Source organism: Stenella coeruleoalba (assembly GCF_951394435.1).
Source record: "Stenella coeruleoalba genome assembly, contig: scaffold_104, whole genome shotgun sequence".
NCBI lineage: Eukaryota > Metazoa > Chordata > Mammalia > Artiodactyla > Delphinidae > Stenella > Stenella coeruleoalba.
The window spans coordinates 644,735-667,093 of record NW_027646183.1 but is presented as its reverse complement, the minus strand read 5'-3'; the positions used below and the strand labels follow the sequence as shown (position 1 = coordinate 667,093).

Here is a 22,359-nt window from a genome sequence, read left to right as displayed (position 1 = left end):
AATTTGCCCGTTCAGACACCTCCAGCTAGTCTCTCATTGGTTCTCGCTATTCCTGTTCATCTTCCGCAGAAATTGCAAACTGGGCCAAACAGGAGGTTAAAGGGACTGACTCTCCAAATCGGGAGAGTGTTAGTAAAGCGTCTGGAATGTTGCACCCGAGTACCAGGGTACGAAAACTGAGACATATTTGAACACGTCTCCCGATCAAATGGTTGATCATACTCTGGGTTCCACATGCATGTTTTAGATGAAGGAAGAATACCTAAAACCTGGGTAGTTGAAACCCGTGGAATGGGTACCATGCAATATGACTTCAAAGGGTCTTCATTTGCTCACCGAACCTCTCCAATCCTATCACTGCTGCGTTTTTGCCCCTGTACACATGCTTGATTCTCTTTCGGAGACATAGCAATCTATAGGTTTTAAGATACTTACTAGTCAGGTACATTCTTAGGCGTTTAATATGCGGTGTTGAGTCCTTTTCGTTGAGCAAGGACTAGCTCTTGTCTATTCCATATTTGGCTTAAGGAACTTTATCTGTGCTCATTTCAATCTCTGGTTTTATGCAGCACCACAACTCACCTTTACCCTTAAGCAAGCATAAGTTGGTTTTCTAAATTTGAGATCCTGTTCTGTTCTGTAATTCAGTTCCTGTGTAGCCAAGTTTACATTCCATATATTACTGATATCTTATGATGTTTCTTTTTCTGTGTGACTTATTTCAGTTAGAATCATCATACCTGAATCCACTCATTGTGCTGCTAAGGGCCTGATGACATAGATTTCATTGCTGAGTGATATTGCTTTGTAAGTAAATACCACAACTTCTTTATCCATTTTTCACTTTCTGCGATGTTGAAATTGTACTGTAAACGAGGTTCTTGTAAACAGAGGCGTCCCAAACTTTGCGGTGGCTGTATCTTTTTGATTTTAATTTCCCTAAGCTATAGGACCATAAATGGCAGTGCCCTAGGCTCTGTTGCTTTGTTTTTTAGATGTTTCAGGAAACACCATACACTTCTCCCGAGTGTCTGTTGGCAATTTACATCCCGCCCATCAGCATAACAAGGCTCCCAGTTCTCCATGGCCTGTCCTGCCTTTCTGGATTTTACACTTTTTTCAGATGGCGCTTTTGACCGGGGGGAAGTGAGACTTCATTGTAGTGCAGATTTCCTTTGCAAGCTTGCTTGGTTGGCCAAAAAGGGCGTATGCGTTTTTTCCTGAATATATTCAGGAAAAAACGCATACACCCTTTTTGGCCAAGTGCATCATTGTGGACGTTCTGCCTCTTTTCCTATGCTTTCAATACAATTCCAGTCTACCTCCTGAAATCGGTTTCCTGAAATTCTGCCCCGCTTTCAAGTCCTCTTGGCAGCCTTACTTCAGTCTATTTTTGGACGATAGCTGTCATTTATAACTCTGCAGGTTTGTGAATTACAGTGCCCCTGAGCTCCTTTCTTCAACTCGCTTTCTTGTGACCTGGCCGCAACACCGCAGGATGGCTTCAGGCCCTAATCTGGTTCTGGCACGGCACGCTGAGCCTTTGGTTAATTCCTCTTCCTGGTGGGAAATGAGAGTTAAATTTGCCCATCCAGACACCTCCAGCTAGCCTCTCATTGGTTCTCGTTATTCCTGTTCATCTTCCACAGAAATTGCAAACTGGGCCAAACAGGAGGTTAAAGGGACTGACTCTCCAAGTCGGGAGAGTGTTAGTAATGCGTCTGGAATGTTGCACCCGAGTACCAGGGTAAGAAAACTGAGACATATTTGAACACGTCTCCCGATCACATGGTTGATCATACTCTACGTTCCACATGCATGTTTTAGCTGAAGGAAGAATACCTTAAACCTGGGTAGTTGAAACCCGTGGAATGGGTACCATGCAATATGACTTCAAAGGGTCTTCATTTGCTCACCGAACCTCTCCAATCCTATCACTGCTGCGTTTATGGCCCTGTACACATGCTTGATTCTCTTTCGGAGACATAGCAATCCATAGGTTTTAAGATACTTTCTAGTCAGGTACATTCTTAGGTGTTTAATATGCGGTGTTGAGTCCATTTCGTTGAGCAAGGAGTAGCTCTTGTCTATTCCATATTTGGCGTAAGGAACTTTATCTGTGCTCATTTCAATCTCTGGTTTTATGCAGCACCCCAACTCACCTTTACCCTTAAGCAAGCATAAGTTGGTTTTCTAAATTTGAGACCCTGTTCTGTTCTGTAATTCAGTTCCTGTGTAGCCAAGTTTACATTCCGTGTATTACTGATATCTTATGATGTTTCTTTTTCTGTGTGACTTATTTCAGTTAGAATCATCATACCTGAATCCACTCATTGTTTTGCTAAGGGCCTGATGACATAGATTTCATTGCTGAGTGATATTGCTTTGTAACTAAATACCACAACTTCTTTATCCATTGTTCACTTTCTGCGATGTTGAACTTGTACTGTAAACGAGGTTCTTGTAAACAGAGCCGTTCCAAACTTTGGGGTGGCTGTGTCTTTTTGATTTTAATTTCCCTAAGCTATACGACCATAAGTGGAAGTGCCCTAGGTTCTGTTGCTTTGTTTTTTAGATGTTTCAGGAAACACCATACACTTCTCCTGAGTGTCTGTTGGCAATTTACATCCCGCCCATCAGCATAACAAGGCTCCCAGTTCTCCATGGCCTGTCCTGCCTTTCTGGATTTTACACTTTTTTCAGATGGCCCTTTTGACCGGGGGGAAGTGAGACTTCATTGTAGTGCAGATTTCCTTCGCAAGCTTGCTTGGTTGGCCAAAAAGGGCGTATGCGTTTTTTCCTGAATATATTCAGGAAAAAACGCATACGCCCTTTTTGGCCAAGTGCATCATTGTGGACGTTCTGCCTCTTTTCCTATGCTTTCAATGCAATTCCAGTCTACCTCCTGAAATCGGTTTCCTGCAATTCTGCCCCGCTTTCAAGTCCTCTTGGCAGCCTTACTTCAGTCTATTTTTGGACGATAGCTGTCATTTATAACTCTGCATGTTTGTGAATTACAGTGCCCCTGAGCTCCTTTCTTCAACTCGCTTTCTTTTGTGCTGGCCGCAACACCGCAGAATGGCTTCAGGCCCTAATCTGGTTCTGGCACGGCACGCTGAGCCTTTGGTTAATTCCTCTTCCTGGTGGGAAATGAGAGTTAAATTTGCCCGTCCAGACACCTCCAGGTAGCCTCTCATTGGTTCTCCCTATTCCTGTTCATCTTCCGCAGAAATTGCAAACTGGGCCAAACAGGAGGTTAAAGGGACTGACTCTCCAAGTCGGGAGAGTGTTAGTAAAGCGTCTGGAATCTTGCACCCGAGTACCAGGGTACAAAAACTGAGACATATTTGAACACGCCTCCCGATCGCATGGTTGATCATACTCTAGGTTCCACATGCATGTTTTAGCTGAAGGAAGAATACCTTAAACCTGGATCGTTGAGACCCGTGGAATGGGTACCATGCAATATGACTTCAAAGGGTCTTCATTTGCTCACCGAACCTCTCCAATCCTATCACTGCTGCGTTTATGCCCCTGTACACATGCTTGATTCTCTTTCGGAGACATAGCAATCCATAGGTTTTAAGATACTTACTAGTCAGGTACATTCTTAGGCGTTTAATATGCGGTGTTGAGTCCATTTCGTTGAGCAAGGAGTAGCTCTTGTCTATTCCATATTTGGCTTAAGGAACTTTATCTGTGCTCATTTCGATCTCTGCTTATGCAGCACCCCAATTCACCTTTATCCTTAAGCAAGCATAAGTTGGTTTTCTAAATTTGAGACCCTGTTCTGTTCTGTAATTCAGTTCCTGTGTAGCCAAGTTTACATTCCGTGTATTACTGATATCTTATGATGTTTCTTTTTCTGTGTGACTTATTTCAGTTAGAATCATCATACCTGAATCCACTCATTGTGCTGCTAAGGGCCTGATGACATAGATTTCATTGCTGAGTGATATTGCTTTGTAAGTAAATACCACAACTTCTTTATCCATTTTTCACTTTCTGCGATGTTGAACTTGTACTGTAAACGAGGTTCTTGTAAACAGAGCCGTTCCAAACTTTGGGGTGGCTGTGTCTATTTTATTTTAATTTTCCTAAGCTATAGGACCATAAGTGGAAGTGCCCTAGGCTCTGTTGATTTGTTTTTTAGATGTTTCAGGAGACACCATACACTTCTCCCGAGTGGTTGTTGGCAATTTACATCCCGCCCATCAGCATAACAAGGCTCCCAGTTCTCCATGGCCTGTCCTGCCTTTCTGGATTTTACACTTTTTTCAGATGGCCCTTTTGACCGGGGGGAAGTGAGACTTCATTGTAGTGCAGATTTCCTTTGCAAGCTTGCTTGGTTGGCCAAAAAGGGCGTATGCGTTTTTTCCTGAATATATTCAGGAAAAAACGCATACGCCCTTTTTGGCCAAGTGCATCATTGTGGACGTTCTGCCTCTTTTCCTATGCTTTCAATGCAATTCCAGTCTACCTCCTGAAATCGGTTTCCTGCAATTCTGCCCCGCTTTCAAGTCCTCTTGGCAGCCTTACTTCAGTCTATTTTTGGACGATAGCTGTCATTTATAACTCTGCAGGCTTGTGAATTACAGTGCCCCTGAGCTCCTTTCTTCAACTCGCTTTCTTGTGAGCTGGCCGCAACACCGCAGGATGGCTTCAGGCCCTAATCTGGTTCCGGCACGGCACGCTGAGCCTTTGGTTAATTCCTCTTCCTGGTGGGAAATGAGAGTTAAATTTGCCCGTCCAGACACCTCCAGCTAGTCTCTCATTGCTTCTCGCTACTCCTGTTCATCTTCCGCAGAAATTGCAAACTGGGCCAAACAGGAGGTTAAAGGCGCTGACTCTCCAAGTGGGGAGAGTGTTAGTAAAGCGTCTGGAACGTTGCACCCGAGTACCAGGGGAGGAAAACTGAGACATATTTGAACACGTCTCCCGTTCACACGGTTGATCATACTCTGGGTTCCACATGCATGTTTTAGCTGAAGGAAGAATACCTTAAACCTGGAGAGTTGAGACCCGTGGAATGGGTACCATGCAATATGTCTTCAAAGGGTCTTCATTTGCTCACCGAACCTCCCCAATCCTATCACTGCTGCGTTTATGCCCCTGTACACATGCTTGATTCTCTTTCGGAGACATAGCAATCCATAGGTTTTAAGATACTTACTAGTCAGGTACATTCTTAGGCGTTTAATATGCGGTGTTGAGTCCATTTCGTTGAGCAAGGAGTAGCTCTTGTCTATTCCATATTTGGCTTAAGGAACTTTATCTGTGCTCATTTCAATCTCTGGTTTTATGCAGCACCCCAACTCACTTTTCCCCTTAAGCAAGCATAAGTTGGTTTTCTAAATTTGAGACCCTGTTCTGTTCTGTAATTCAGTTCCTGTGTAGCCAAGTTTACATTCCGTGTATTACAGATATCTTATGATGTTTCTTTTTCTGTGTGACTTATTTCAGTTAGAATCATCATACCTGAATCCACTCATTGTGCTGCTAAGGGCCTGATGACACAGATTTCATTGCTGAGTGATATTGCTTTGTAAGTAAATACCACAACTTCTTTATCCATTTTTCACTTTCTGCGATGTTGAACTTGTACTGTAAACGAGGTTCTTGTAAACAGAGCCGTTCCAAATTTTGGGGTGGCTGTGTCTTTTTGATTTTAATTTCCCTAAGCTATAGGACCATAAGTGGAAGTGCCCTAGGTTCTGTTGCTTTGTTTTTTAGATGTTTCAGGAAACACCATAAACTTCTCCCGAGTGGTTGTTGGCAATTTACATCCCGCCCATCAGCATAACAAGGCTCCCAGTTCTCCATGGCCTGTCCTGCCTTTCTGGATTTTACACTTTTTTCAGATGGCCCTTTTGACCGGGGGTAGTGAGACTTCATTGTAGTGCAGATTTCCATTGCAAGTTTGCTTGGTTGGCCAAAAAGGGCGTATGCGTTTTTTCCTGAATATATTCAGGAAAAAATGCATACGCCCTTTTTGGCCAAGTGCATCATTGTGGACGTTCTGCCTCTTTTCCTATGCTTTCAATGCAATTCCAGTCTACCTCCTGAAATCGGTTTCCTGCAATTCTGCCCCGCTTTCAAGTCCTCTTGGCAGCCTTACTTCAGTCTATTTTTGGACGATAGCTGTCATTTATAACTCTACCGGTTTGTGAATTACAGTGCCCCTGAGCTCCTTTCTTCAACTCGCTTTCTTGTGACCTGGCCGCAACACTGCAGGATGGCTTCAGGCCCTAATCTGGTTCCAGCCCGGCATGCTGAGCCTTTGGTTAATTCCTCTTCCTGGTGGGAAATGAGAGTTAAATTTGCCCGTCCAGACACCTCCAGCTAGCCTCTCATTGGTTCTCGCTATTCCTGTTCATCTTCCGCAGAAATTGCAAACTGGGCCAAAGAGGAGGTTAAAGGGACTGACTCTCCAAGTGGGGAGAGTGTTAGTAAAGCGTCTGGAATGTTGCACCCGAGTACCAGGGGAGGAAAACTGAGACATATTTGAACACGTCTCCCGTTCACATGGTTGATCATATTTGGGTTCCATATGCATGTTTTAGCTGAAGGAAGAATACCGAAAACCTGGGTAGTTGAAACCCGTGGAATGGGTACCATGCAATATGACTTCAAAGGGTCTTCATTTGGTCACCGAACCTCTCCAATCCTATCACTGCTGCGTTTATGCCCCTGTACAAATGCTTGATTCTCTTTCGGAGACATAGCAATCCATAGGTTTTAAGATACTTACTAGTCAGGTACATTCTTAGGCGTTTAATATGCAGTGTTGAGTCCATTTCATTGAGCAAGTAGTAGCTCTTGTCTATTCCATATTTGGCTTAAGGAACTTTATCTGTGCTCATTTCAATCTCTGGTTTTATGCAGCACCCCAACTCACCTTTCCCCTTAAGCAAGCATAAGTTCGTTTTCTAAATTTGAGACCCTGTTCTGTTCTGTAATTCAGTTCCTGTGTAGCCAAGTTTACATTCCATGTATTACTGATATATTATGATGTTTCTTTTTCTGTGTGACTTATTTCAGTTAGAATCATCATACCTGAATCCACTCATTGTGCTGCTAAGGACCTGATGACACAGATTTCATTGCTGAGTGATATTGCTTTGTAAGTAAATACCACAACTTCTTTATCCATTTTTCACTTTCTGCGATGTTGAACTTGTACTGTAAACGAGGTTCTTGTAAACAGAGCCGTTCCAAACTTTGGGGTGGCTGTGTCTTTTTGATTTTGAATTCCCTAAGCTATAGGACCATAAGTGGCAGTGCCCTAGGCTCTGTTGCTTTGTATTTTAGATGTTTCAGGAAACACCATACACTTCTCCCCAGTGGTTGTTGGCAATTTACATCCCGCCCATCAGCATAACAAGGCTCCCAGTTCTCCATGGCCTGTCCTGCCTTTCTGGATTTTACACTTTTTTCAGATGGCCCTTTTGACCGGGGGGAAGTGAGACTTCATTGTAGTGCAGATTTCCTTTGCAAGCTTGCTTGGTTGGCCAAAAAGGGCGTATGCGTTTTTTCCTGAATATATTCAGGAAAAAACGCATACGCCCTTTTTGGCCAAGTGCATCATTGTGGACGTTCTGCCTCTTTTCCTATGCATTCAATGCAATTCCAGTCTACCTCCTGAAATCGGTTTCCTGCAATTCTGCCCCGCTTTGAAGTCCTCTTGGCAGCCTTACTTCAGTCTATTTTTGGACGATAGCTGTCATTTATAACTCTGCAGGTTTGTGAATTACAGTGCCCATGAGCTCCTTTCTTCAACTCGCTTTCTTGTGACCTGGCCGCAACACCGCAGGATGGCTTCAGGCCCTAATCTGGTTCCGGCACGGCACGCTGAGCCTTTGGTTATTTCCTCTTCCTGGTGGGAAATGAGAGTTAAATTTGCCCGTCCAGACACCTCCAGCTAGTCTCTCATTGGTTCTCGATATTCCTGTTCATCTTCCGCAGAAATTGGAAACTGGGCCAAACAGGAGGTTAAAGGGACTGACTCTCCAAGTTGGGAGAGTGTTAGTAAAGCGTCTGGAATGTTGCACCCGAGTACCAGGGGAGGAAAACTGAGACATATTTGAACATGTCTCCCGTTCACATGGTTGATCATACTTGGGTTCCACGTGCATGTTTTAGCTGAAGGAAGAATACCTTAAACCTGGAGAGTTGAGACCCGTGGAATGGGTACCATGCAATATGACTTCAAAGGGTCTTCATTTGCTCACCGAACCTCTCCAATCCTATCACTGCTGCGTTTATTCCCCTGTACACATGCTTGATTCTCTTTTGGAGACATAGCAATCCATAGGTTTTACGATACTTACTAGTCAGGTACATTCTTAGGCGTTTAATATGCGGTGTTGAGTCCATTTCGTTGAGCAAGGAGTAGCTCTTGTCTATTCCATATTTGACTTAAGGAACTTTATCTGTGCTCATTTCAATCTCTGGTTTTATGCAGCACCCCAACTCACCTTTCCCCTTAAGCAAGCATAAGTTGGTTTTCTAAATTTGAGACCCTGTTCTGTTCTGTAATTCAGTTCCTGTGTAGCCAAGTTTACATTCCGTGTATTACAGATATCTTATGATGTTTCTTTTTCTGTGTGACTTATTTCAGTTAGAATCATCATACCTGAATCCACTCATTGTGATGCTAAGGGCCTGATGACATAGATTTCATTGCTGAGTGATATTGCTTTGTAAGTAAATACCACAAATTCTTTATCCATTTTTCACTTTCTGCGATGTTGAACTTGTACTGTAAACGAGGTTCTTGTAAACAGAGGCGTCCCAAACTTTAGGGTGGCTGTGTCTTTTTGATTTTAATTTCCCTAAGCTATACGACCATAAGTGGAAGTGCTCTAGGCTCTGTTGCTTTGTTTTTCAGATGTTTCAGGAAACACCATACACTTGTCCAGAGTGTCTGTTGGCAATTTACATCCCGCCCATCAGCATAACAAGGCTCCCAGTTCTCCATGGCCTGTCCTGCCTTTCTGGATTTTACACTTTTTTCAGATGGCCCTTTTGACCGGGGGGAAGTGAGACTTCATTGTAGTGCAGATTTCCTTTGCAAGCTTGCTTGGTTGGCCAAAAAGGGCGTATGCATTTTTTCCTGAATATATTCAGGAAAAAACGCATATGCCCTTTTTGGCCAAGTGCATCATTGTGGACGTTCTGCCTCTTTTCCTATGCTTTCAATGCAATTCCAGTCTACCTCCTGAAATTGGTTTCCTGCAATTCTGCCCCACTTTCAAGTCCTCTTGGCAGCCTTACTTCAGTCTATTTTTGGACGATAGCTGTCATTTATAACTCTGCAGGTTTGTGAATTACAGTGCCCCTGAGCTCCTTTCTTCAACTCGCTTTCTTTTGAGCTGGCCGCAACACCGCATGATGGCTTCAGGCCCTAATCTGGTTCCGGCCCGGCACGCTGACCCTTTGGTTATTTCCTCTTCCTGGTGGGAAATGAGAGTTAAATTTGCCCGTCCAGACACCTCCAGCTAGCCTCTCATTGGTTCTCGCTATTCCTGTTTATCTTCCGCAGAAATTGCAAACTGGGCCAAACAGGAGGTTAAAGGCGCTGACTCTCCAAGTGGGGAGAGTGTTAGTAAAGCGTCTGGAATGTTGCACCCGAGTACCAGGGGAGGAAAACTGAGACATATTTGAACACGTCTCCCGTTCACATGGTTGATCATACTTGGGTTCCACATGCATGTTTTAGCTGAAGGAAGAATACCTTAAACCTGGAGAGTTGAGACCCGTGTAATGGGTACCATGCAATATGACTTCAAAGGGTCTTCATTTGCTCACCGAACCTCTCCAATCCTATCACTGCTGCGTTTATGCCCCTGTACACATGCTTGATTCTCTTTTGGAGACATAGCAATCCATAGGTTTTACGATACTTACTAGTCAGGTACATTCTTAGGCGTTTAATATGCGGTGTTGAGTCCATTTCGTTGAGCAAGGAGTAGCTCTTGTCTATTCCATATTTGGCTTAAGGAACTTTATCTGTGCTCATTTCAATCTCTGGTTTTATGCAGCACCCCAACTCACCTTTACCCTTAAGCAAGCATAAGTTGGTTTTCTAAATTTGAGACCCTGTTCTGTTCTGTAATTCAGTTCCTGTGTAGCCAAGTTTACATTCCGTGTATTACTGATATCTTATGATGTTTCTTTTTCTGTGTGACTTATTTCAGTTAGAATCATCATACCTGAATCCACTCATTGTGCTGCTAAGGGCCTGATGACACAGATTTCATTGCTGAGTGATATTGCTTTGTAAGTAAATACCACAACTTCTTTATCCATTTTTCACTTTCTGCGATGTTGAACTTGTACTGTAAATGAGGTTCTTGTAAACAGAGCCGTTCCAAACTTTGGGGTGGCTGTGTCTTTTTGATTTTAATTTCCCTAAGCTATAGGACCATAAGTGGAAGTGCCCTAGGTTCTGTTGCTTTGTTTTTTTGATGTTTCAGGAAACACCATACACTTCTCCCGAGTGGTTGTTGGCAATTTACATCCCGCCCATCAGCATAACAAGGCTCCCAGTTCTCCATGGCCTGTCCTGCCTTTCTGGATTTTACACTTTTTTCAGATGGCCCTTTTGACCGGGGGGAAGTGAGACTTCATTGTAGGGCAGATTTCCTTTGCAAGCTTGCTTGGTTGGCCAAAAAGGGCGTATGCGTTTTTTCCTGAATATATTCAGGAAAAAACGCATACGCCCTTTTTGGCCAAGTGCATCATTGTGGACGTTCTGCCTCTTTTCCTATGCTTTCAATGCAATTCCAGTCTACCTCCTGAAATCGGTTTCCTGCAATTCTGCCCCGCTTTCAAGTCCTCTTGGCAGCCGTACTTCAGTCTATTTTTGGACGATAGCTCTCATTTATAACTCTGCAGGTTTGTGAATTACAGTGCCCCTGTGGTCCTTTCTTCAACTCGGTTTTTTTTGAGCTTGCCGCAACACCGCAGGATGGCTTCAGGCCCTAATCTGGTTCCGGTACGGCACGCTGAGCCTTTGGTTATTTCCTCTTCCTGTTGGGAAATGAGAGTTAAATTTGCCCGTCCAGACACCTCCAGCTAGCCTCTCATTGGTTCTCGCTATTCCTGTTCATCTTCCGCAGAAATTGCAAACTGTGCCAAACAGGAGGTTAAAGGCGCTGACTCTCCAAGTGGGGAGAGTGTTAGTAAAGCGTCTGGAATGTTGCACCCGAGTACCAGGGGAGGAAAACTGAGACATATTTGAACACGTCTCCCGTTCACATGGTTGATCATACTTGGGTTCCACATGCATGTTTTAGCTGAAGGAAGAATACCTTAAACCTGGAGAGTTGAGACCCGTGTAATGGGTACCATGCAATATGACTTCAAAGGGTCTTCATTTGCTCACCGAACCTCTCCAATCCTATCACTGCTGCATTTATGCCCCTGTACACATGCTTGATTCTCTTTTGGAGACATAGCAATCCATAGGTTTTACGATACTTACTAGTCAGGTACATTCTTAGGCGTTTAATATGCGGTGTTGAGTCCATTTCGTTGAGCAAGGAGTAGCTCTTGTCTATTCCATATTTGGCTTAAGGAACTTTATCTGTGCTCATTTCAATCTCTGGTTTTATGCAGCACCCCAACTCACCTTTACCCTTAAGCAAGCATAAGTTGGTTTTCTAAATTTGAGACCCTGTTCTGTTCTGTAATTCAGTTCCTGTGTAGCCAAGTTTACATTCCGTGTATTACTGATATCTTATGATGTTTCTTTTTCTGTGTGACTTATTTCAGTTAGAATCATCATACCTGAATCCACTCATTGTGCTGCTAAGGGCCTGATGACACAGATTTCATTGCTGAGTGATATTGCTTTGTAAGTAAATACCACAACTTCTTTATCCATTTTTCACTTTCTGCGATGTTGAACTTGTACTGTAAATGAGGTTCTTGTAAACAGAGCCGATCCAAACTTTGGGGTGGCTGTGTCTTTTTGATTTTAATTTCCCTAAGCTATAGGACCATAAGTGGAAGTGCCCTAGGTTCTGTTGCTTTGTTTTTTAGATGTTTCAGGAAACACCATACACTTCTCCCGAGTGGTTGTTGGCAATTTACATCCCGCCCATCAGCATAACAAGGCTCCCAGTTCTCCATGGCCTGTCCTGCCTTTCTGGATTTTACACTTTATTCAGATGGCCCTTTTGACCGGGGGGAAGTGAGACTTCATTGTAGTGCAGATTTCCTTTGCAAGCTTGCTTGGTTGGCCAAAAAGGGCGTATGCGTTTTTTCCTGAATATATTCAGGAAAAAACGCATACGCCCTTTTTGGCCAAGTACATCATTGTGGACTTTCTGCCTCTTTTCCTATGCTTTCAATGCAATTCCAGTCTACCTCCTGAAATCGGTTTCCTGCAATTCTGCCCCGCTTTCAAGTCCTCTTGGCAGCCTTACTTCAGTCTATTTTTGGACGATAGCTGTCATTTATAACTCTGCAGGTTTGTGAATTACAGTGCCCCTGAGCTCCTTTCTTCAACTCGCTTTCTTGTGAGCTGGCCGCAACACCGCAGGATGGCTTCAGGCCCTAATCTGGTTCCGGCCCGGCACGCTGACCCTTTGGTTATTTCCTCTTCCTGGTGGGAAATAAGAGTTAAATTTGCCCGGCCAGACACCTCCAGCTAGCCTCTCATTGGTTCTCGCTATTCCTGTTCATCTTCCGCAGAAATTGCAAACTGGGCCAAACAGGAGGTTAAAGGCGCTGACTCTCCAAGTGGGGAGACTGTTAGTAAAGCGTCTGGAATGTTGCACCCGAGTACCAGGGGAGGAAAACTGAGACATATTTGAACACGTCTCCCGTTCACATGGTTGATCATACTTGGGTTCCACATGCATGTTTTAGCTGAAGGAAGAATACCTTAAACCTGGAGAGTTGAGACCCGTGTAATGGGTACCATGCAATATGACTTCAAAGGGTCTTCATTTGCTCACCGAACCTCTCCAATCCTATCACTGCTGCGTTTATGCCCCTGTACACATGCTTGATTCTCTTTTGGAGACATAGCAATCCATAGGTTTTACGATACTTACTAGTCAGGTACATTCTTAGGCGTTTAATATGCGGTGTTGAGTCCATTTCGTTGAGCAAGGAGTAGCTCTTGTCTATTCCATATTTGACTTAAGGAACTTTATCTGTGCTCATTTCAATCTCTGGTTTTATGCAGCACCCCACCTCGCCTTTACCCTTAAGCAAGCATAAGTTGGTTTTCTAAATTTGAGACCCTGTTCTGTTCTGTAATTCAGTTCCTGTGTAGCCAAGTTTACATTCCGTGTATTACTGATATCTTATGATGTTTCTTTTTCTGTGTGACTTATTTCAGTTAGAATCATCATACCTGAATCCACTCATTGTTCTGCTAAGGGCCTGATGACATAGATTTCATTGCTGAGTGATATTGCTTTGTAAGTAAATACCACAACTTCTTTATCCATTTTTCACTTTCTGCGATGTTGAACTTGTACTGTAAACGAGGTTCTTGTAAACAGAGGCGTCCCAAACTTTGGGGTGGCTGTGTCTTTTTGATTTTAATTTCCCTAAGCTATAGGACCATAAGTGGCAGTGCCCTAGGCTCTGTTGCTTTGTGTTTTAGATGTTTCAGGAAACACCATACACTTCTCCCGAGTGTCTGTTGGCAATTTACATCCCGCCCATCAGCATAACAAGGCTCCCAGTTCTCCATGGCCTGTCCTGCCTTTCTGGATTTTACACTTTTTTCAGATGGCCCTTTTGACCGGGAGGAAGTGAGACTTCATTGTAGTGCAGATTTCCTTTGCAAGCTTGCTTGGTTGGCCAAAAAGGGCGTATGCGTTTTTTCCTGAATATATTCAGGAAAAAACGCATACGCCCTTTTTGGCCAAGTGCATCATTGTGGACGTTCTGCCTCTTTTCCTATGCTTTCAATGCAATTCCAGTCTACCTCCTGAAATCGGTTTCCTGCAATTCTGCCCCGCTTTCAAGTCCTCTTGGCAGCCTTACTTCAGTCTATTTTTGGACGATAGCTGTCATTTATAACTCTGCAGGTTTGTGAATTACAGTGCCCCTGAGCTCCTTTCTTCAACTCGCTTTCTTGTGACCTGGCCGCAACACCGCAGGATGGCTTCAGGCCCTAATCTGGTTCTGGCACGGCACGCTGAGCCTTTGTTTATTTCCTCCTCCTGGTGGGAAATGAGAGTTAAATTTGCCCGTCCAGACACCTCCAGCTAGTCTCTCATTGGTTCTCGCTATTCCTGTTCATCTTCCGCAGAAATTGCAAACTGGGCCAAACAGGAGGTTAAAGGCGCTGACTCTCCAAGTGGGGAGAGTGTTAGTAAAGCGTCTGGAATGTTGCACCCGAGTACCAGGGGAGGAAAACTGAGACATATTTGAACACGTCTCCCGATCAAATGGTTGATCATACTCTGGGTTCCACATGCATGTTTTAGCTGAAGGAAGAATACCTAAAACCTGGGTAGTTGAAACCCGTGGAATGGGTACCATGCAATATGACTTCAAAGGGTCTTCATTTGCTCACCGAACCTCTCCAATCCTATCACTGCTGCGTTTATGCCCCTGTACACATGCTTGATTCTCTTTCGGAGACATAGCAATCTATAGGTTTTAAGATACTTACTAGTCAGGTACATTCTTAGGCGTTTAATATGCGGTGTTGAGTCCATTTCGTTGAGCAAGGAGTAGCTCTTGTCTATTCCATATTTGGCTTAAGGAACTTTATCTGTGCTCATTTCAATCTCTGGTTTTATGCAGCACCCCAACTCACCTTTCCCCTTAAGCAAGCATAAGTTGGTTTTCTAAATTTGAGACCCTGTTCTGTTCTGTAATTCAGTTCCTGTGTAGCCAAGTTTACATTCCGTGTATTACTGATATCTTATGATGTTTCTTTTTCTGTGTGACTTATTTCAGTTAGAATCATCATACCTGAATCCACTCATTGTGCTGCTAAGGGCCTGATGACACAGATTTCATTGCTGAGTGATATTGCTTTGTAAGTAAATACCACAACTTCTTTATCCATTTTTCACTTTCTGCGATGTTGAACTTGTACTGTAAACGAGGTTCTTGTAAACAGAGCCGTTCCAAACTTTGGGGTGGCTGTGTCTTTTTGATTTTAATTTCCCATAGCTATAGGACCATAAGTGGAAGTGCCCTAGGTTCTGTTGCTTTGTTTTTTAGATGTTTCAGGAAACACCATACACTTCTCCCGAGTGGTTGTTGGCAATTTACATCCCGCCCATCAGCATAACAAGGCTCCCAGTTCTCCATGGCCTGTCCTGCCTTTCTGGATTTTACACTTTTTTCAGATGGCCCTTTTGACCGGGGGGAAGTGAGACTTCATTGTAGTGCAGATTTCCTTTGCAAGCTTGCTTGGTTGGCCAAAAAGGGCGTATGCGTTTTTTCCTGAATATATTCAGGAAAAAACGCATACGCCCTTTTTGGCCAAGTGCATCATTGTGGACGTTCTGCCTCTTTTCCTATGCTTTCAATGCAATTCCAGTCTACCTCCTGGAATCGGTTTCCTGCAATTCTGCCCCGCTTTCAAGTCCTCTTGGCAGCCTTACTTCAGTCTATTTTTGGACGATAGCTGTCATTTATAACTCTGCAGGTTTGTGAATTACAGTGCCCCTGAGCTCCTTTCTTCAACTCGCTTTCTTTTGAGCTGGCCGCAACACCGCAGGATGGCTTCAGGTCCTAATCTGGTTCCGGTACGGCACGCTGAGCCTTTGGTTATTTCCTCTTCCTGTTGGGAAATAAGAGTTAAATTTGCCCGTCCAGACACCTCCAGCTAGCCTCTCATTGGTTCTCGCTATTCCTGTTCATCTTCCGCAGAAATTGCAAACTGGGCCAAACAGGAGGTTAAAGGCGCTGACTCTCCAAGTGGGGAGAGTGTTAGTAAAGCGTCTGGAATGTTGCACCCGAGTACCAGGGTACGAAAACTGAGACATATTTGAACACGTCTCCTGATCACATGGTTGATCATACTCTGGGTTCCACATGCATGTTTTAGCTGAAGGAAGAATACCTAAAACCTGGGTAGTTGAAACCCGTGGAATGGGTACCATGCAATATGACTTCAAAGGGTCTTCATTTGCTCACCGAACCTCTCCAATCCTATCACTGCTGCGTTTATGCCCCTGTACACATGCTTGATTCTCTTTCGGAGAGATAGCAATCCATAGGTTTTAAGATACTTACTAGTCAGGTACATTCTTAGGCATTTAATATGCGGTGTTGAGTCCATTTCATTGAGCAAGGAGTAGCTCTTGTCTATTCCATATTTGGCTTAAGGAACTTTATCTGTGCTCATTTCAATCTCTGGTTTTATGCAGCAACCCAACTCACCTTTCCCCTTAAGCAAGCATAAGTTGGTTTTCTAAATTTGAGAACCTGTTCTGTTTTGGAATTCAGTTCCTGTGTAGCCAAGTTTACATTCCGTGTATTAGTGATATCTTATGATGTTTCTTTTTCTGTGTGACTTATTTCAGTTAGAATCATCGTACCTGAATCTACTCATTATGCTGCTACGGGCCTGATGACATAGATTTCATTGCTGAGTGATACTGCATTGTACGTAAGTACCACAAGTTCTTTATCCATTTTTCACTTTCTGCGATGTTGAACTTGTACTGTAAACGAGGTTCTTGTAAACAGAGCCGTTCCAAACTTTGGGGTGGCTGTGTCTTTTTGATTTTAATTTCCCTAAGCTATAGGACCATAAGTGGCAGTGCCCTAGGCTCTGTTGCTTTGTGTTTTAGATGTTTCAGGAAACACCATACACTTCTCCCGAGTGTCTGTTGGCAATTTACATCCCGCCCATCAGCATAACAAGGCTCCCAGTTCTCCATGGCCTGTCCTGCCTTTCTGGATTTTACACTTTTTTCAGATGGCCCTTTTGACCGGGGGGAAGTGAGACTTCATTGTAGTGCAGATTTCCTTTGCAAGCTTGCTTGGTTGGCCAAAAAGGGCGTATGCGTTTTTTCCTGAATATATTCAGGAAAAAATGCATACGCCCTTTTTGGCCAAGTGCATCATTGTGGACGTTCTGCCTCTTTTCCTATGCTTTCAATGCAATTCCAGTCTACCTCCTGAAATCGGTTTCCTGCAATTCTGCCCCGCTTTCAAGTCCTCTTGGCAGCCTTACTTCAGTCTATTTTTGGACGATAGCTGTCATTTATAACTCTGCAGGTTTGTGAATTACAGTGCCCCTGAGCTCCTTTCTTCAACTCGCTTTCTTGTGACCTGGAGGCAACACCGCAGGATGGCTTCAGGCCCTAATCTGGTTCTGGCACGGCACGCTGAGCCTTTGTTTATTTCCTCCTCCTGGTGGGAAATGAGAGTTAAATTTGCCCGTCCAGACACCTCCAGCTAGCCTCTCATTGGTTCTCGCTATTCCTGTTCATCTTCCACAGAAATTGCAAACTGGGCCAAACAGGAGGTTAAAGGCGCTGACTCTCCAAGTGGGGAGAGTGTTAGTAAAGCGTCTGGAATGTTGCACCCAAGTACCAGGGGAGGAAAACTGAGACATATTTGAACAAGTCTCCCGATCAAATGGTTGATCATACTCTGGGTTCCACATGCATGTTTTAGCTGAAGGAAGAATACCTAAAACCTGGGTAGTTGAAACCCGTGGAATGGGTACCATGCAATATGACTTCAAAGGGTCTTCATTTGCTCACCGAATCTCCAATCCTATCACTGCTGCGTTTATGCCCCTGTACACATGCTTGATTCTCTTTCGGAGACATAGCAATCTATAGGTTTTAAGATACTTACTAGTCAGGTACATTCTTAGGCGTTTAATATGCGGTGTTGAGTCCATTTCGTTGAGCAAGGAGTAGCTCTTGTCTATTCCATATTTGGCTTAAGGAACTTTATCTGTGCTCATTTCAATCTCTGGTTTTATGCAGCACCCCAACTCACCTTTACCCTTAAGCAAGCATAAGTTGGTTTTCTAAATTTGAGACCCTGTTCTGTTCTGTAATTCAGTTCCTGTGTAGCCAAGTTTACATTCCGTGTATTACTGATATCTTATGATGTTTCTTTTTCTGTGTGACTTATTTCAGTTAGAATCATCATACCTGAATCCACTCATTGTGCTGCTAAGGGCCTGATGACACAGATTTCATTGCTGAGTGATATTGCTTTGTAAGTAAATACCACAACTTCTTTATCCATTTTTCACTTTCTGCGATGTTGAACTTGTACTGTAAACGAGGTTCTTGTAAACAGAGCCATTCCAAACTTTGGGGTGGCTGTGTCTTTTTTATTTTAATTTCCCTAAGCTATAGGACCATAAGTGGAAGTGCCCTAGGTTCTGTTGCTTTGTTTTTTAGATGTTTCAGGAAACACCATACACTTCTCCCGAGTGGTTGTTGGCAATTTACATCCCGCCCATCAGCATAACAAGGCTCCCAGTTCTCCATGGCCTGTCCTGCCTTTCTGGATTTTACACTTTATTCAGATGGCCCTTTTGACCGGGGGGAAGTGAGACTTCATTGTAGTGCAGATTTCCATTGCAAGCTTGCTTGGTTGGCCAAAAAGGGCGTATGCGTTTTTTCCTGAATATATTCAGGAAAAAACGCATACGCCCTTTTTGGCCAAGTACATCATTGTGGACGTTCTGCCTCTTTTCCTATGCTTTCAATGCAATTCCAGTCTACCTCCTGAAATCGGTTTCCTGCAATTCTGCCCCGCTTTCAAGTCCTCTTGGCAGCCTTACTTCAGTCTATTTTTGGACGATAGCTGTCATTTATAACTCTGCAGGTTTGTGAATTACAGTGCCCCTGAGCTCCTTTCTTCAACTCGCTTTCTTGTGACCTGGCCGCAACACCGCAGGATGGCTTCAGGCCCTAATCTGGCTCCGGTACGGCACGTTGAGCCTTTGGTTATTTCCTCTTCCTGGTGGGAAATGAGAGTTAAATTTGCCCGTCCAGACACCTCCAGCTAGCCTCTCATTGGTTCTCGCTATTCCTGTTCATCTTCCGCAGAAATTGCAAACTGGACCAAACAGGAGGTTAAAGGCGCTGACTCTCCAAGTGGGGAGAGTGTTAGTAAAGCGTCTGGAATGTTGCACCCGAGTACCAGGGGAGGAAAACTGAGACATATTTGAACACGTCTCCCATTCACATGGTTGATCATACTTGGGTTCCACATGCATGTTTTAGCTGAAGGAAGAATACCTTAAACCTGGAGAGTTGAGACCCGTGTAATGGGTACCATGCAATATGACTTCAAAGGGTCTTCATTTGCTCACCGAACCTCTCCAATCCTATCACTGCTGCGTTTATGCCCCTGTACACATGCTTGATTCTCTTTTGGAGACATAGCAATCCATAGGTTTTACGATACTTACTAGTCAGGTACATTCTTAGGCGTTTAATATGCGGTGTTGAGTCCATTTCGTTGAGCAAGGAGTAGCTCTTGTCTATTCCATATTTGACTTAAGGAACTTTATCTGTGCTCATTTCAATCTCTGGTTTTATGCAGCACCCCAACTCACCTTTACCCTTAAGCAAGCATAAGTTGGTTTTCTAAATTTGAGACCCTGTTCTGTTCTGTAATTCAGTTCCTGTGTAGCCAAGTTTACATTCCGTGTATTACTGATATCTTATGATGTTTCTTTTTCTGTGTGACTTATTTCAGTTAGAATCATCATACATGAATCCACTCATTGTGATGCTAAGGGCCTGATGACATAGATTTCATTGCTGAGTGATATTGCTTTGTAAGTAAATACCACAACTTCTTTATCCATTTTTCACTTTCTGCGATGTTGAACTTGTACTGTAAACGAGGTTCTTGTAAACAGAGCCGTTCCAAACTTTGGGGTGGCTGTGTCTTTTTGATTTTAATTTCCCTAAGCTATAGGACCATAAGTGGCAGTGCCCTAGGCTCTGTTGCTTTGTTTTTTAGATGTTTCAGGAAACACCATACACTTCTCCCGAGTGTCTGTTGGCAATTTACATCCCGCCCATCAGCATAACAAGGCTCCCAGTTCTCCATGGCCTGTCCTGACTTTCTGGATTTTACACTTTTTTCAGATGGCCCTTTTGACCAGGGGGAAGTGAGACTTCATTGTAGTGCAGATTTCCTTTGCAAGCTTGCTTGGTTGGCCAAAAAGGGCGTATGCGTTTTTTCCTGAATATATTCAGGAAAAAACGTATACGCCCTTTTTGGCCAAGTGCATCATTGTGGACGTTCTGCCTCTTTTCCTATGCTTTCAATGCAATTCCAGTCTACCTCCTGAAATCGGTTTCCTGCAATTCTGCCCCGCTTTCAAGTCCTCTTGGCAGCCTTACTTCAGTCTATTTTTGGACGATAGCTCTCATTTATAACTCTGCAGGTTTGTGAATTACAGTGCCCCTGAGCTCCTTTCTTCAACTCGCTTTCTTGTGACCTGGCCGCAACACCGCAGGATGGCTTCAGGCCCTAATCTGGTTCCGGCCCGGCATGCTGAGCCTTTGGTTAATTCCTCTTCCTGGTGGGAAATGAGAGTTAAATTTGCCCGTCCAGACACCTCCAGCTAGCCTCTCATTGGTTCTCGCTATTCCTGTTCATCTTCCGCAGAAATAGCAAACTGGGCCAAACAGGAGGTTAAAGGGACTGACTCTCCAAGTGGGGAGAGTGTTAGTAAAGCGTCTGGAATGTTGCACCCGAGTACCAGGGGAGGAAAGCTGAGACATATTTGAACACGTCTCCCGATCACATGGTTGATCATACTCTAGGTTCCACATGCATGTTTTAGCTGAAGGAAGAATACCTTAAACCTGGTTAGTTGAAACCCGTGGAATGGGTACCATGCAATATGACTTCAAAGGGTCTTCATTTGCTCACCGAACCTCTCCAATCCTATCACTGCTGCGTTTATGCCCCTGTACACATGCTTGATTCTCTTTCGGAGACATAGCAATCCATAGGTTTTAAGATACTTACTAGTCAGGTACATTCTTAGGCGTTTAATATGCGGTGTTGAGTCCATTTCGTTGAGCAAGGAGTAGCTCTTGTCTATTCCATATTTGGCTTAAGGAACTTTATCTGTGCTCATTTCAATCTCTGGTTTTATGCAGCACCCCAACTCACCTTTACCCTTAAGCAAGCATAAGTTGGTTTTCTAAATTTGAGACCCTGTTCTGTTCTGTAATTCAGTTCCTGTGTAGCCAAGTTTACATTCCGTGTATTACTGATATCTTATGATGTTTCTTTTTCTGTGTGACTTATTTCAGTTAGAATCATCATACCTGAATCCACTCATTGTGCTGCTAAGGGCCTGATGACACAGATTTCATTGCTGAGTGATATTGCTTTGTAAGTAAATACCACAACTTCTTTATCCATTTTTCACTTTCTGCGATGTTGAACTTGTACTGTAAACGAGTATCTTGTAAACAGAGCCGTTCCAAACTTTGGGGTGGCTGTGTCTTTTTGATTTTAATTTCCCTAAGCTATAGGACCATAAGTGGAAGTGCCCTAGGTTCTGTTGCTTTGTTTTTTAGATGTTTCAGGAAACACCATACACTTCTCCCGAGTGGTTGTTGGCAATTTACATCCCGCCCATCAGCATAACAAGGCTCCCAGTTCTCCATGGCCTGTCCTGCCTTTCTGGATTTTACACTTTTTTCAGATGGCCCTTTTGACCGGGGGGAAGTGAGACTTCATTGTAGTGCAGATTTCCTTTGCAAGCTTGCTTGGTTGGCCAAAAAGGGCGTATGCGTTTTTTCCTGAATATATTCAGGAAAAAACGCATACGCCCTTTTTGGCCAAGTGCATCATTGTGGACGTTCTGCCTCTTTTCCTATGCTTTCAATGCAATTCCAGTCTACCTCCTGAAATCGGTTTCCTGCAATTCTGCCCCGCTTTCAAGTCCTCTTGGCAGCCTTACTTCAGTCTATTTTTGGACGATAGCTGTCATTTATAACTCTGCAGGTTTGTGAATTACAGTGACCCTGAGCTCCTTTCTTCAACTCGCTTTCTTTTGAGCTGGCCGCAACACCGCAGGATGGCTTCAGGCCCTAATCTGGCTCCGGTATGGCACGTTGAGCCTTTGGTTATTTCCTCTTCCTGGTGGGAAATGAGAGTTAAATTTGCCCGTCCAGACACCTCCAGCTAGCCTCTCATTGGTTCTCGCTATTCCTGTTCATCTTCCTCAGAAATTGCAAACTGGGCCAAACAGGAGGTTAAAGGCGCTGACTCTCCAAGTGGGGAGAGTGTTAGTAAAGCGTCTGGAATGTTGCACCCGAGTACCAGGGGAGGAAAACTGAGACATATTTGAACACGTCTCCCATTCACATGGTTGATCATACTTGGGTTCCACATGCATGTTTTAGCTGA

At 43.8% G+C, this 22,359-nt stretch overlaps 1 long non-coding RNA gene across 2 annotated transcripts in view; it reads left to right on the top strand.

The window, feature by feature from the left end:
• Nucleotides 1-22,359, top strand: part of LOC307181274 — a 134,295-nt gene that overhangs the window by 78,208 nt on the left and 33,728 nt on the right. Inside the window, exon 6 of one of the 2 annotated variants that reach the window (XR_013826304.1) lies at nucleotides 13,362-13,442. The exons of the other annotated variant lie outside the window; for it this stretch is intronic. This is a non-coding gene — a long non-coding RNA (uncharacterized lncRNA). Of the gene's footprint in view, nucleotides 1-13,361; nucleotides 13,443-22,359 lie in introns of those variants that run through there. 2 annotated transcript variants of the gene reach the window in all.